Genomic DNA, 14,878 nt, shown 5'->3' on the forward strand with positions numbered 1-14,878 from the left:
TTTTTTTTGAATAGTTTGAGAAGAATGGGTATTAGCTCTGCTTTAAATGTTTGGCATAATTCCCCTGGGAAGCCATCTGGCCCTGGGCTCTTATTTGTTGGGAGATTTTTGATAACCGATTCAATTTCTTCACTGGTTATCGGTCTATTCATGCTTTCTATCTCTTCCCGTTTTAATTATAACAGAGCATGTGCATTTAGGAATTTGTCCATTTCTTCTAGGTTGTCCAGTTTGTTGGCATATAATTTTTTCATGTAATCTCTGATGATTGCTTGTATTTCTAAGGAATTGGTTGTGATAGATCCTTTTCATTCATGATTTTGTCTATGTGAGTGGTCTCTCTTTTCTTTCTGAGGAGCCTGGCTAGAGGTTTATCAATTTTGTCTATTTTTTCAAAGAACCAACTCTTGGTTTCATTGATCTGTTCGACTGTTCTTTTGGATTCTATATTGTTTATTTCGGCCCTGGTCTTTATTATTTCTTTTCTTCTGCTGGGTTTGGGGTGCTCTTGCTGCCTCCCTTCTAGTTCCAGGAGGTGTTCTGTTAAATTTTGAATTTGCCCTTTTTTTAGTTTGTTGAAATTGGCCTGGATTGCAATATACTTTCCTCTTAGGAATGCCTTTGCTGCGTCCCAGAGATTTTGGATTGTTGCATTTTTGTTTTCATTGGTTTCCATATATTTTTTAATTTCTTCTCTAATTGCCTGATTAGCCCAATCATTCTTTAGTAGGGTGGTTTTTAACCCCCACCTTTTTTTGCAGGTTTTCCAGACTTTTTCCTGTGGTTAATTTCAAGTTTCAAAGCATTGTGATCTGAAAGTATGCATGGTATGATCTCTATTCATTTATACTTATGGAGGGCTACTTTACGCCCCAGTATGTGATCTACCTTGGACAATGTGCCATGTGCACTCGAAAAGAAGGTGGATTTCCTAACTTCAGGATGCAGAGTTCTAAATATATCTATCAATTCCATCTGTTCCAATGTGTTGTTTAGGTCCATTGTTTCTTTAGTGATTTTCTGTCTGGTTGATGTATCCATTGCTGTCGGTGGAGTATTAAAGTGTCCTGCAATTAACACATTCTTATCAATAAGATTGTTTCTGTCTGTGATTGTTTTATGCATTTGGGTGCTCCTGAATTTGGCGCATAGATGTTTATAATTGTTAGCTCTTCCTAATGGAGAGATCCTATAATTAGTATATAATGTCCTTCTTCATCTCTTGTGACTGCCTTTACTTTAAAGTCCAGTTTGTCTGATATAAGTAGGGCTACTTTGCTTTCTTTTGGCTTCCATTTGTATGATAAATATTTCTCTATCCCTTTACTTTCAACCTGAAGGTATCTTCAGGTCAAAAATGAGTCTCTTGCAGCAAATAGATGGATTTTGTTTTTTTATCTATTCTGCTACCCTGTGTCGTTTGGTTGGAGCATTCAGTCCATTTACATTCAGTGTTATTATTGAAAAATGTGGGTTTAGATTCATTGTCTTCTCCGTAGAATTCATGTTTGTAGTGGTGTCTCTGGCACCTTGTATTCTTTGCAATTTTTCCCTCTGAGAGTCCCTCTTAGGATTTCTTGTAGGTCTGGTTTGGTGGTCATGAATTCTCTCAATTTTTGTTTATTTGGGAAAACCTTTATCTCTCCGTCTACTTTGAATGACAGGCTTGCTGGATAAAAGATTCTTGGCTGCATGTTTTTTCTGTTCATCACATTGAAGATTTCCTGCCATTCCTTTCTGGCCAGCCAAGTTTCATTAGCTAGGTCTGTAACCACTCTGATAGGTTTCCCTTTGTAGATGAGGGCCCTTTTCTCCCTAGCTGCTTTCAGAATTCTCTCTTTATCTTTGTATTTTGCCCGTTTCACTATGATATGTCTTGCCGAAGGTCGATTCAAATTATGTCTGAAGGGGATTCTTTGTGCTTCTTTAATTTGACTGCCTATTTCTTTTCCCAGATTTGGGAAATCCTCAGTTATAATTTGGTCTAGTATCCCTTCAGGACCCATCTCTCTGTCTTCCTCTTCAGGAATTCCTATGATAGGGATGTTGTTCCTTTTGATTGTATCACTCAGGTCTCGAATTCTCCTTTCCTGCACCTGGATCAATTTCTTTCTCTTTTTTTTCAGCTTCCTCTTTTCCTATAACTATATCTTCTAATTCACCTATTCTCTCTGCCTTGTCAATCCTTGAGGTGGCTGCCTCCAGTTTGTTATTCACCTCATTTATACCCCTTTTTTTAAAACTCATCACACCTATTTTCAAAGTTCTTAGTCATTGTCTCAGTTGCTTCTTTGATGCTTTTCTCAACCCCAGTGATTAATTTTATGAAAAGATTTTAAAATTCTTGATCCAGTATGTTGTCTAGATCTGCCTTGAGCCGTTCTGTGGCTCTGATTTATTCCTGCATGTTCTTCAGAGCAGAGTTCCTTCGTTTTGTCATTTTTGCTAGTTTTCTGTCTTTTGTCAGCTTTAAAAAGCTCGTTGTGCACTACCACTTGTTAATATTGTTCTGTTAACGGAGGCCTATTGACTTTCCAGGGCCTGTCGTTTCAAGAAATATTCTTTTAATGGTGTCTCTCCATTTCTTTTGTTGTGCTTTTGAATATTTTATTTCCTTACTCAGCGATATTTGGGACTCACCAACACTTTGGCTTGTTTCTTGATGTAGTCCTAAGAAGGAAAACAGACAAACACAGAGAGAACAGAAACACACAAGAGAGGAAAGAGATGAAAAGAAGAAATGAAAAATAATAAAGGGGGTCATAGACAACAAAGTACAATGGATAGTCTAAAAGTTTATGAACAGTTGAGGGGAGAGAGAAGGATGAGATATAGGAGAATGTATCTGGATTGCAATGAGGGAAAAAAAAGAGGGAGAAAGAAAGGAAAATAAGGAGGAAAATTTTTTTCAAATTTAAGTAAAAATAGTTATAATAATAAAAAATAAGTACAAAATAAAGAAAAAGAGAAAGGAAGAAAAAAAGAAAAAAAAGCAGCATCTCCCCCTTGCTGATAGTCGTGGCTTGGTGTGGTAGGTCTTGAAGGATGCTCTCAGAGGCTCCGCCTTGGTGGCTACAGAGAGTTGAATGGCAGCATGCCAAGCTCCCCTGGAACTAGGCACTGTAGGCCACTCTAATGAGTCTGATCTCCTTGTGCAGCAGCTGAGCCAAGTTGTATTTTCCAGTCGCACATGGGTTCAAAATCCTAGTCCATGCATTTTTATGCTACCACAGATGAGATGTAATTGCTGTCTTCTTAGGGGAAGGGATCAGTTTCTTTTGGCTCATGCTAGGATTTGTGCTGCCCCTGCCTGAGGCTAGGTGTGCTGCCCAAGGCAAGGTGCGCAGCAGGAGGTGAAATGCACGTCCTCACAGACACCGCTGCAGACTCCCAGCCCCCAGCTGGGATCATGATCGCGTTGGGGGAGGGAGCAGTTTCTTTTAGCGCCAGCTGGGATTCACACTGCTGCTGCTCAAGTCGCCAGGTGATGCTGGAAATGAGCTGTGTGCTCCTGCAGGCAGAGCGTGCACCCCAGCCTCCACTGCAGTCAACTCCCTGCTGGGATCACACAGGGGAGGGGGCTATTTTTTCCCTGTTGGCACCCGGGATTTGGGATTCACATGGCCATTGCTGGGGTCGAGGTGCACTGTGGAAATGAGGTATGTGCTCTCATTCCCACAGCAGAGGTCGAAGTGAGTGCCGCCCGTGCTGCCGCCGTGGCCATGGCTACCGACTCCCTGCTGGGATGGCACAGGGCTGGAAGCTGTTCTTTCCCTTGTGCCATCTGGGTTCAGGATTTGGGCTACACAGCAGTTATATATGGAGTGAGAGTTTCTCTCTCTGAGCGCAGTTAAACATTCTTTATCTCTTCCCCAGAGACAGTACTATGAGTGTGTTCAGTTTCTCTGTCTCTTCCCTTTGTCTCTCGGGCTCCACACACGTGCCCTGTCTTGGGCTGGGGTTCCCATCTCCCCTGCCCATCTTGGGCTGGCCCATTTTCCAATCTCCCCAGTTCGCACTCAGTCACTCAGGTATCTTTGAGGTTGTCTTCTTTCTGGAGTCCGTATTTTCTCCTTCCACTCTTGCAGGTGGGAGTAATGTCCTTCTCAGTTGGATAGATGGGGCAGACGAAGTTTACAGAGCTCCCTTCCTCTCCGCCATCTTGGCTCCTCTCCCAAGACCCCAGTTGGTATCCTTGATATCATAAAACTTTTAGAACTTCAGCCCCAACACTCATAAAGATAATCTTCCCCTTAAAAGTATCACCAGAAAATCGATTCATTACTTTAACAAGATTCTCCCAGGGCAACAAGAAGAGATTCTTATCTTTGCTTAAGATTGAAGATTTCCATTAATGCAATCTTTGCTTATCTTAGCTTGTTTAATTTGTATTTCTGTTTAGCCAAACCTACCTGTCCTGTTTGTATACAACTTATTTTTTTTTATTCTTGGTGCAGGACTTTAATATGTGACCCTTACATAAATTGAATTAAGATAGGCTGTGAGGGTGGGGATGCAGGTTGCATTGAGCAGATGCAATGGAATTTCCATGTATTATAAATGGCAAGATCTAGGATGAGCCTGGGTATGTGGGTTGCTGAGGTGGGTAGAGGACATGGCCATGTGATGAGATGCAGTAAGTTACTTCCAGGGAGTTGGAGAGAGCCTCCATGTGGATGCCCATGTGAGACATGGGTTGCTTGAGAAACTGAGATCTAAGGAATGAAGGGTCACAGCCTTAGGGAGCATACAAACAACCACTACAAGAAGGAGCTAAGGATGAGGAGGGAGAAGGGCCATACTACACCAGGTTCAAGTGGTAACAGAACTGTAGAATAAATTCATTTGACCAGAGTGGGCCTCTGGAAGGAATGTGGTTTCTCTTGGCTTCTAGCATAGAGGTAAAATCCTTGTCATGCTTGTGAGGTTTCCCAGGACGAGCCTGTGACTACCTCAGCCTTTATCCAAGCACTCAGTTCACTGGAATTCAGTCCACAGGCTTCCCTCCAGTCCCTATACCAGGCCATATGTCTTTCACTTCAAAGAATTGGCATGGATTACTACCCTTGGGGGATGCCTCCACATTGATTCCCACAGAGACTCACCTTTTTCCTGCATTTCATTGGTGATCAGTACACCTGTCTCTAGAAGTAGATTTCAACTGAAGGGATTTCATTGGATGTGAGACTGCATCTGCATTTCCTAAACTCTCTGGATTCATTTCCCTCACCTCCCAACATGCATGAAGTGCTTATCTCATGGCCTAAGGCATGGAGGTAAAAGAGAAGCCATGTGTGAATGGGTCCAGCTCAGTTCCTGGGCTTTGAGCAAAAGTTGCCTGAGTCTAAATAATGCATGTAAATGTCCAGTTAAAGAGTGAAATACTATACAAATAAAGATGTTGGCTTGGAATGACCAGTGCCTTCATCAACCCATTGTCATTGGAAGTTGGGGTTGGAAACATCAATTCACACAGGGCCAGGGCTCCCACCCTGCCTGATTCAAGGAAGGATTTGCTCTGAATGACCTGAGGCAGGCTGCCCATCTTCGTCTGACAACCTGGTATTCTTAGTGGTTCTAAGGACAATGATTACTTCAGAGGGACCCCAGCCCTTTCTCTGGCAAAAAATGTGAATCACCTACAGAAGTTTCAGCCAAAAGGTCCATTGGCATCCACTGCAGTTATTCTTGCAGGGACTTTACTACTTGGACTTGGTCTGTAGACTAGAAGTGAAAACCAGCTCACCACCTGAATGCTGCTTGGGAGCCTATAAACTTTGTGCTATAATCCCATGCCAACCCCAGGGAAATGTGGAGCATTTCTAATTATGTTGATTTGTCATCTAGCTGCACAGTTCTGAGTCAAGGAGGATCCAAGCAGGTCTAAAGAGAAACAAATGGCTAAGAGCAACTTTCTCACTGAAAAGCATCACCTGATGACCAGAATTCAGTTTTCTTTGTAGAAGGTCAAAAAATAGAATTTCTAAAGTTTAAAATCTTAAAAATCCATTTTTGTTCTTGATTCCCTTGCCTTTGGGGATGTGTCAAGGTGGAAATTGCTGTGATTGAGGTCAAGGAGGCTATTTCCTGTTTCTTCTCTAGGGTTTTGATGGTTTCCTGTCTCACATTCAGGTCCTTTATCCATTTTGAGATTATTTTTGTGAATGATGTAAGGAAGTGGTTTAATTTTATTCTTCTACATGTAGCTGTCCAGCTCTCCCAGTACGACATGTTGAACAGGTTGTCTTTTTTTCCATTGGATACTCTTTCCTGTTTTGTCAAAAATTAATTGGCCATACACTTGTGGGTCCAGTTCTGGGCTCTCTATTCTATTCTATTGGTCCATGTGTCTGTTTTTGTGCCAATCCCATACTGTTTTGATGATGACAGCTTTGTAGTAGAGGCTAAAGTCTGGGATTGTGATAGTGGCAAATGGCATATCAGATAAAGGACTAGTATCCAAAATCTGCAAGGAACTCACTAAACTCCATACCCCAAAAACAAATAATGCAGTGAAGAAATGGGCAGAAGACCTGAACAGACACTTCTCCAAGAGGATATCCAGACGGCCAATAAGCACATGAAATGATGCTCAGCGTCACTCATCATCAGGGAAATAAAAATCAAAACCACACTGAGATACCATCTCACACCAGTCAGAGTGGCTAAAATGAACAAATCAAGAGACTATAGATGCTGGCGAGGATGTGGAGAAATGGGCACCCTCATACACTGTTGGTGGGAATGTATACTGGTGCAGCTGCTCTGGAAAACAGTATGGAGGTTCCTCAAAAAATCATCAATAGAACGCCCCTATGACTCAGCAATAGCACTGCTAGGGATTTACCCAAAGGATACAGAAGTGCTGATGCATAGAAGCACATGTACCCCAATGTTCATAGCAGCACTGTGAACAAGAGCCAAAACATGGAAAGAGCCTAAATGTCCATCACCTGATGAATGGATCAAGAAGATGTGGTATATATATACAATGGAGTACTACATAGCAATGAGAAAGAATGAAATATGGCCATTTGTAGGAAAGTAGATGGACCTCGAGGGTGTCATGCTAGGCGAAATAAGTCAGGCAGAGAAGGACAGATACCATATGTTTGCACTCATAGGTCTAACAGGAGAAACCTAACAGAGGACCATAGGGAGGGGAAGGGGGAAAGGGAGTTGGAGAAAGAGAGGAACACAAATCATGAGAGAATGCTGATAACGAACTGAGGGCTGAAGGAGGAGGGTGAGGGAGGAAGGGGTGATGGTCATGGATAGGGGTACTTGTGGGGAGAAGCACTGGGTATTATATGGAAACCAATCTGACAATAAACTATTATAAAAAAAAAAAATCCAGAGCTCAGCTAAAAGTCGAAAACCCCTCTGACCTCTGTAAAGCCAAGCTCTGTGGAACTGAGTGTTGGTTAGAAACAGAGCATTAAAAAATTTTGAATGTTTATTTTTGAGAGAGAGAAAGAGAGAGAGAGTAAGAGAGTGAGGAAGAGAGAGAGAGAGAGAGAGAGAGAGAGAGAGAGAGAGAGAGAGAGAGAGAGAGAGAACATGAGCAGGGAAGGAGCAAAGAAAGAGGGAGACACAGAAACCAAAACAGGCTCGTTGGGCTTGGATTCACAAACCCTGAGCCAAAGTAAAATGCTTAACCAACTGAGCCACCAAGGAGCCCTAGAAACAGAGAATTTTTATTGTTCAGAGTTATTTAAGGTTGCTTCAGATGTCCAAAGAAGTTATTAAGTTGGGTTTTGCTCTATAAGCAGGGAATTTTCTAGATGTTTAACTTAAGGAGCCAGATGTCCCCCTACACTAGTGCCACCAAACACTATCACCCATCACCTATCTCTTTATTTCTTCTCCTTGCTGTGAAGAAAAGATAAATTACTGAAAATATTATAATTCTGGGTAAAGCACAAGTAAATGTAACCACTAAAGTTATTTTGTTGATAGCCAATATCAACAAAGTCAATTACTTAAGCTGAGTAAAAGTCAAGCAGCAAATGGAATTCATGAGAAGATGACAGTGTTCCTTAGGCTTTTAAGGGAGAAAGAACTGACCATCCCTGCAGTGAGAAATAAAGCAACCAAAGCGCTCAGCAGGAAACATAAACCCTCTCTGGAACATTACTATCAACTTAGTTCAGGTCAACCTCCTCACTTCCTGCATCTCTCAGGTCTTCATATTATACTTTCTCCTAAAAACCATATAATAGGCTAGGTCTGGTTACATAATTGGCTCAGAGGGGTCACACTGCACTAGCAGTTTTCTGAGGGCCACCCCTGTGAATTACAGTGGGTCATAGCGAGAAGCACAAAAAGCAGCCAGTCCACTGGAATTATTGTGCCAAAAGTCCAGTTCACATTAGGATGCTGTGACTGGAACAAATGGAAATTCAAGATTAATATCCAGGTGAGGGGAAATGCAGTGTGTTGAGCCCAGTCCTGTACACTATTAATGCCACAGTGACTTTGTGCACAAGCCCACTGAACAAGAACAATGCTGGTAGGGAAAGGACAATGTTTCCCTTTGTGCTATCTATGGAGTAGACCAATTCCTGATCAAGTCACCAATAACTGATGGTGTCACTGACCAAATATACCTTTTATGTCACCCTCAGTGCTCAACCCACTTGAATCCTAAGCACCATGAACCATTATCTAGCATCCCTTTCTAAGGTTCAATAACCCCATCCATTGTGTTCCATGCCTGTACATACTTATTGATTTCCTCCAACTTGTATGTTTTTCTTCTTGGCCTTTGCAGGATCTTTCCTCAGAAACACCCCCATCCCTCCACTCAAGAAACTCAGACCTAGAAGTTGGATGAGTGATCATTTCTCTTCAGCATGCTGACTTGTGTCAGGATTTTGCTTATGATACATTATACATCATTTTGTCAACACAAAACAGGAAAACTTTGCTGAGATGCATGTCAACTTCAGCAACTCCTTGTTTCCATCTTGCTCAGATTCAAAGTTTAGATTTTTCCAGAGAAAGAATCTGAGATGCTCAGCCAATCAATTGGCGACTGCCTGAGAGGCCATGTGATGTAGAACAGTCATGACTGCTACCATTAGGAGCCCCCTGGGGGCAGTACTGAAAGAGACAAGGGGAGTTGTAAACCAGGAGATTTACCATTAGCCTCCACAGAGGGTCAGGGCAAAGAATTTCCTCCTTACAAACAACCTGCTCCTCCAGCAGGGAGCGTCACACTTCTTTCATAATTTTATTTCATAAATAGTTCTTTCTTGCTGCAACAGGCTGGCTTTGGTGGGAGGGAAGGCAGAATGTGAAGTGGGTGCAGAAACTTTTGGCCTTTGTCAGGGAATAGACTCTCTCCTCATACACTTATTCTGTTTTGGGTAATGTTGAGATTTTATTCACCCTGTTTTATCATAAGACAGCTTCTGTTTCTTCATAAAGATGCCCTATAAATGAGGTCTAATGGAACCCACTGGAATTTGAGAAATGTTTCCTTTTAAGCCCCTAGTCTAGAGACAAATGTTCATCTCGTCAAGACTGTTCCCACTCTTGGTAAAAAAAAAATCCTTCATATTTGGAATTGGTACCTCCAAGTCTCCTCCAGCAGTATGGTTCCAAGGAAAACAATCAATCATAACACACTGACTACCCCACCCCCCAGCCATCAATTCCAGGGCTGGACAAGTGAACCATGCTGTGTCAGTATGAGTTCTTTCACAGAATATTTTATTTTATTTCTTTAAATGTTTTATTTATTTTTGAGAGAGAAAGAGACAGCATGAGCAAGGGAGGATCAGAAAGAGAGGGAGTCACAGAATCTGAAGACAGCTCCAGGTTCTGAGCTAGCTGTCAGCACAGAGTCTGACGCAGGGCTCTAACCCACTAATCAAGAGATCATGACCTGAGCCGAACCTGGACGCTGGGATGCTCAACTCAGACACCGAGGCGCCCCATTTCACAGAATATTTCAAATTGGAACTGAAAATTCCATTATGGTAACAACACTTGGCTAATATGGCCCCAGAGAGACCCTCAATTATATTTCTGTATTGTGGTTGCAAATTGCAGAGAAAGCCAGAAATGTGACACAAAAGGGGGAGAGGCCTAACAGTGACTGCTTCCTGGACCCCAGCATCCTTGAAACCTTGCTCTGTCTTGTTCCTTCCTGTGGTTTGGATACATCGACCAAAGAGTCCCCATTTTTATTCTGAGCTAATTTGGGTTTGGCTCTGTAATTTGAACATTCTGACTTTTGCAGAAACAATTAGGTGTATGAGAGGAGAAATCCAAGAAATAAGTTTCAAACGAGTAGAAGTAAGTCATAAAGGAACAGGAAAAGAGTGTCAGGAATCACTGAGATCCCTTCTCCCCCATTGCGGTAGAGAAGTGGCTGGTTTACCTGAGATACAGATGCTGCTGGCACCCGGTTCACAGCCCCTCAACACTCCCTACCTCAGTGCTGCTGACCCACTGCAGTCAGATGAACGTGCTCTCACTGCAAAGCAGGCTGAGGAAAGGACAGTTGGCATTTTCCACTTACATAAAGGTAGCCAGATTTTGCTGCTGTAGGTAGAAAATTCTGAATATAGGAAGGTGATTCAGATGTCAGGCAGCCAAAGAGGATGACAAATTCAGCTGTGAGCCCCCAGATTGTGAAGTCCGCTAGTTTTGCTCTCAGACATGACCCTTTAGACCATAAGGCAATGGGAAGTCTTCCCAGAGAGAAGACCTAGGAGCAGATGGGTTACCTAACCTTGTTCAAAAATATACAATAAGAACACCCTGGGCTAATATTTCATCTTTTATCTTTCTTTTCTAAAGAATAATCTCCACTATACTTAACTACTTTAGTTTTGAAAGAACAAACTTAGATGAAGCTCACGTTCCCAAATCTAGTGCCCCAGGTGCACTCTTGAGTTTGCTGCAGGTTGGTCCTATGAATAATAACACCCTCCTTTTTTAGTAAACCAGGTTTCATTAGATTTATGTCATTTGCAATCAAAGTAATTGTGACTCTGAGACTAAATTGTTTTGTTCTGGGCAGAGTTTCCTTGTATCCACTAGCATCCTCATTACACTGAGAACACAGATCACTTAGCTTTTGCTACATAACAAACCTTTCCACAATGCAATGACCTAAAACAATAGGGATTTGTTATTGCTCATGAGTCTATCTACTTCTGAATCACTATGCTGATCTGTATAGTCTTGACTGATCTTAGTAGGGTTCACTCATGCTTCTGAGGTCTGCTGATAGGTTGGCTGGAATTTGGTTAGTCTAAGGTGACCTCAGTCATCACTATGGTGGTTGGTTGACTGTCAGCTGGAGTGATGTGCATGACCAAGCTTCATTCTCCAGAAGGCTAATTTGAGCTTGTTCACACAGGAGTTCTGTAGGTTTTTAAAAGGAGATGTAAGGCCTCTAAATCCAGGTTTGTAACTAGTACCCTGTCACTTTCACTGACTTCTATTGTCCAAAAGTGATCACAACACCAACTCAAAGTCAGCAGATGGAGAACCAGACCCTGCCTTTTGAGGAGAAGAGTTATGTAGAATGGTGGGAGTTTTGCAACATACCACAGCTGAAGGGAGACAGATGAATGAAAAATTACATTCTCCACTGATGACATGCTGCTCCCTGGGAAACTTCCAAATCTTGGTTAAGAAGGCCCCTTCACCTCCAATCATTGGATGATTTCTAATATAATATATTACCCTCAAACCAAAAGTCGTTGAGATTTATTTCCTCAGTACTAATTGTGATAGTTTTACCTAAGTTACCCAACAATGACAAAAGCATGAAAAGTCAACAAAGGAGAAAGGAAAGCAAGAAAGAAACCAGACCGGCCCAAGTCATGTTGGACAAGATGAAAACAGATACAAATATTGAAAAGAACTTCCTCAAATTTTATAAAATTTTAGGCATTAATTATAATCTTCTTATTGATAATAAAATCACTCAGGTATATGTGTGAAGGAAGAAATGAGTTTAGCCAAAAGGGAGTAGTAGCCTCTAGGGAATGGTTCCATGAAGTCTGAGTCTGGTGAGGAAAAATATAGAGGGTCCAGCCCCAGCAGGTGCCCTGGAATTTTACTCTTTCCAGCATTATGTATATCTACTTGTGATCAACTCCCTCAGATTATATAACCTGGCCAATTGTAGAGACTGAGCTAAATGAAGTATTGCCTCCACAACTAGTCAGGACTCTTTTGAACCATGTGCTCAGCTGGTCCAGCTATGAAGTGTATGGCTCCATGGGAAGCTATGAAACTTAAATATATCCCCAATCTCTCTGTCCCCAAAACATTTCAGATTCAGTCATGAGAAGGAACTTTTTTTTTATGTGTTCTATTTTTTTTTATAATAGTTTATTGTCAATTTGGTTTCCATATAACACCCAGTGCTTCTCCCCACAAGTGCCCCCCACCATGATCATCACCCCCTCCCTCCCTCCCCCTCCCCTTTCAGTCCATGGTTCGTTTTCAGTATTCAGTAGTCTCTCTTGATCTGTGCCCCTCACTCTTCCCTGCTCTCTTTCCCCCTTCCTCTCCCCATGGTCCCCTGCCAGGTCTCTCCTGTTAGACCTATGAATGCAAACGTATAGTATCTGTCCTTCTCTGCCTGACTTATTTCGCTTAGCATAACACTCTCAAGGTCCATCCACTTTGCTACAAATGGCCATATTTCATTCTTCCTCATTGCCATATAGTACTCCATTGTATATATATACCACATCTTGATCCATTCATCAGGTGATGGACATTTAGGCTCTTTCCATGATTTGGCTATTGTAGAAAGTGCCGCCATGAACATTGGAGTACATGTGCTCCTATCCATCACACTTCTGTATCCCCTGGGTAAATCCCTAGCAGTGCTATTGCTGGGTCATAGGGAAGGAATTTGGATGAAAATCTTCAATTCTGACTTTTCTGTAAGTAAAGACATGAAAAAACAATGATCACATGAGTTTCCAAACATAGCAAATTCCCCCTCCCCCCACGTTCACCATATTAATATTTTTACTGCTTGGTGTTATGGCATGTATTAAAGGATTTTATGAGATTTGGCCCTATGAAACTGATATAAGAATATAGTTGGGGCGCCTGGGTGGCTCAGTCGGTTAAGCCTCTGACTTCGGCTCAGGTCAGATCTCACGTTCGTGGGTTCGAGCCCCGCGTCAGGCTCTGTGCTGACAGCTAGCTCAGAGCCTGGAGCCTGCTTCCGGTTCTGTGTCTCCTTCTCTCTCTGACCCTCCCCCTCTCATGCTCTGTGTCTCTCTGTATCAAAAATAAATAAAACGTTGAAAAAAAATTTAAAAAAAAGAATATAGTTTAAGCTATTCTCTACATCATAGAGTGTCTCCTTTATGATGACTCAGATGAAAACTTCCTTTCTTTTTTTTTTTTCATAATATTTTATTGTCAAATTGTTTTCCATACAACACCCAGTGCTCTTCCCCTCAAGTGCCCACCACCATCACCACCACCTGTCTTCCCCCCTCCCCCCTCCCCCCCAACCCTCAGTTCATTCTCAGCTTTCAATAGTCTCTCAAACTTCCTTTCTAAATTTAGTACCAGAAATAGCTGAGCTTACCCTAAGCAATTGTTTAGCTTTTCTCTCATGGATACTGATAGCCCTAGAGCTGATGTATTCTTATCACTGCTTACTAAAATGCTTAGAGACAAATGTTTAGCCTATCTTTAGTAATTGAGCAGATCTCAAACCCTCTGTGAACCACCACCACTACTGGTTTTAGTTCTGTCTTTCCTACCTTTTTGTCAGCTTATCTACATGTAAACAACTTCAATAAAAACATATGAAATTTTAAAGTGGCTGGGTAGCTCAGTTGGTTAAGTGTCTCTCTCTTGATTTCAGCTCAGATCATGATCTTGCAGTTTGAGTTCAAGCCATGCATTGGGCTCTGCATAGACAGTGCAGAGCCTGTTTGAGATATTCTCTCTCTTCTGCTCTCGTTGCCCCTCCTCCACTCTCACTTTCTCTCTTTCAAAACAAATAAATAAACAAAATAGATATATATGCAATTTTGATAACTTTTAAAATTCTCTCTCAAATCTTTGGAATAAAGCCAAGCATAAATAATATCTTAATGTGAGGATACAATCCTTAGGTAAAGACATTAGCTACTACTACATGCCATGATTGAAATACACAAATCATGAAGTACACTTTTGATATAAGGATGCAGTCATGTAATACAGACACTTAGCATGATATAGAATGTGTCTGTACCTACAATGTTTCCTGAGAAGCAGACTGGCCTTGGGATCAGGTACATCATTTACCAGCTATTACTCTTTGGACACACAACCCAACTGTCCTAAGACATAGCTTCCTGCTGGCAAAAATGGAAACATTATATTCCCCATATGGATGGCATAATGATCCAGGCCAAAATGTAAAACATGCCTGGTGAGATGTCTGGAGCACAATAGATGGTCAACATTTGCCCAGCATCAGCTGCATCTGGAGCACCACACATACATTCAGAAACCAAATCTACACTATGCAAAATAGCTCCACAAAAAGGGAAAGATGTAGCCAAGCATTCAAATTAAATCAGCAAATATTTGGACTCATAGAAATATCTGGATTTTTAGAACTGAGTAACTGGATAGTGAAAACTCTGTAACAGTTATTAAGCAATCATTGTTACAACAGAGTTCTAAATCCCAAGTGATCCTAAGTATATCCAAACTTCCTTTAAAACAAAGTCCATCTACCAACCTGAATTTAATTCTCCATAAACATTTTTTACTAAAAATGTATACATTGTTCCTTCCTGATTATTCACTAACTACAGAATCTCCTGTGTCGTTTTGTCACATTTGGCAAGACTGGTTGAGATATCACTTGAAGATTAAACTG

Source organism: Suricata suricatta, chromosome 12, assembly GCF_006229205.1.
Source record: "Suricata suricatta isolate VVHF042 chromosome 12, meerkat_22Aug2017_6uvM2_HiC, whole genome shotgun sequence".
Taxonomy (NCBI): Eukaryota; Metazoa; Chordata; class Mammalia; order Carnivora; family Herpestidae; genus Suricata; species Suricata suricatta.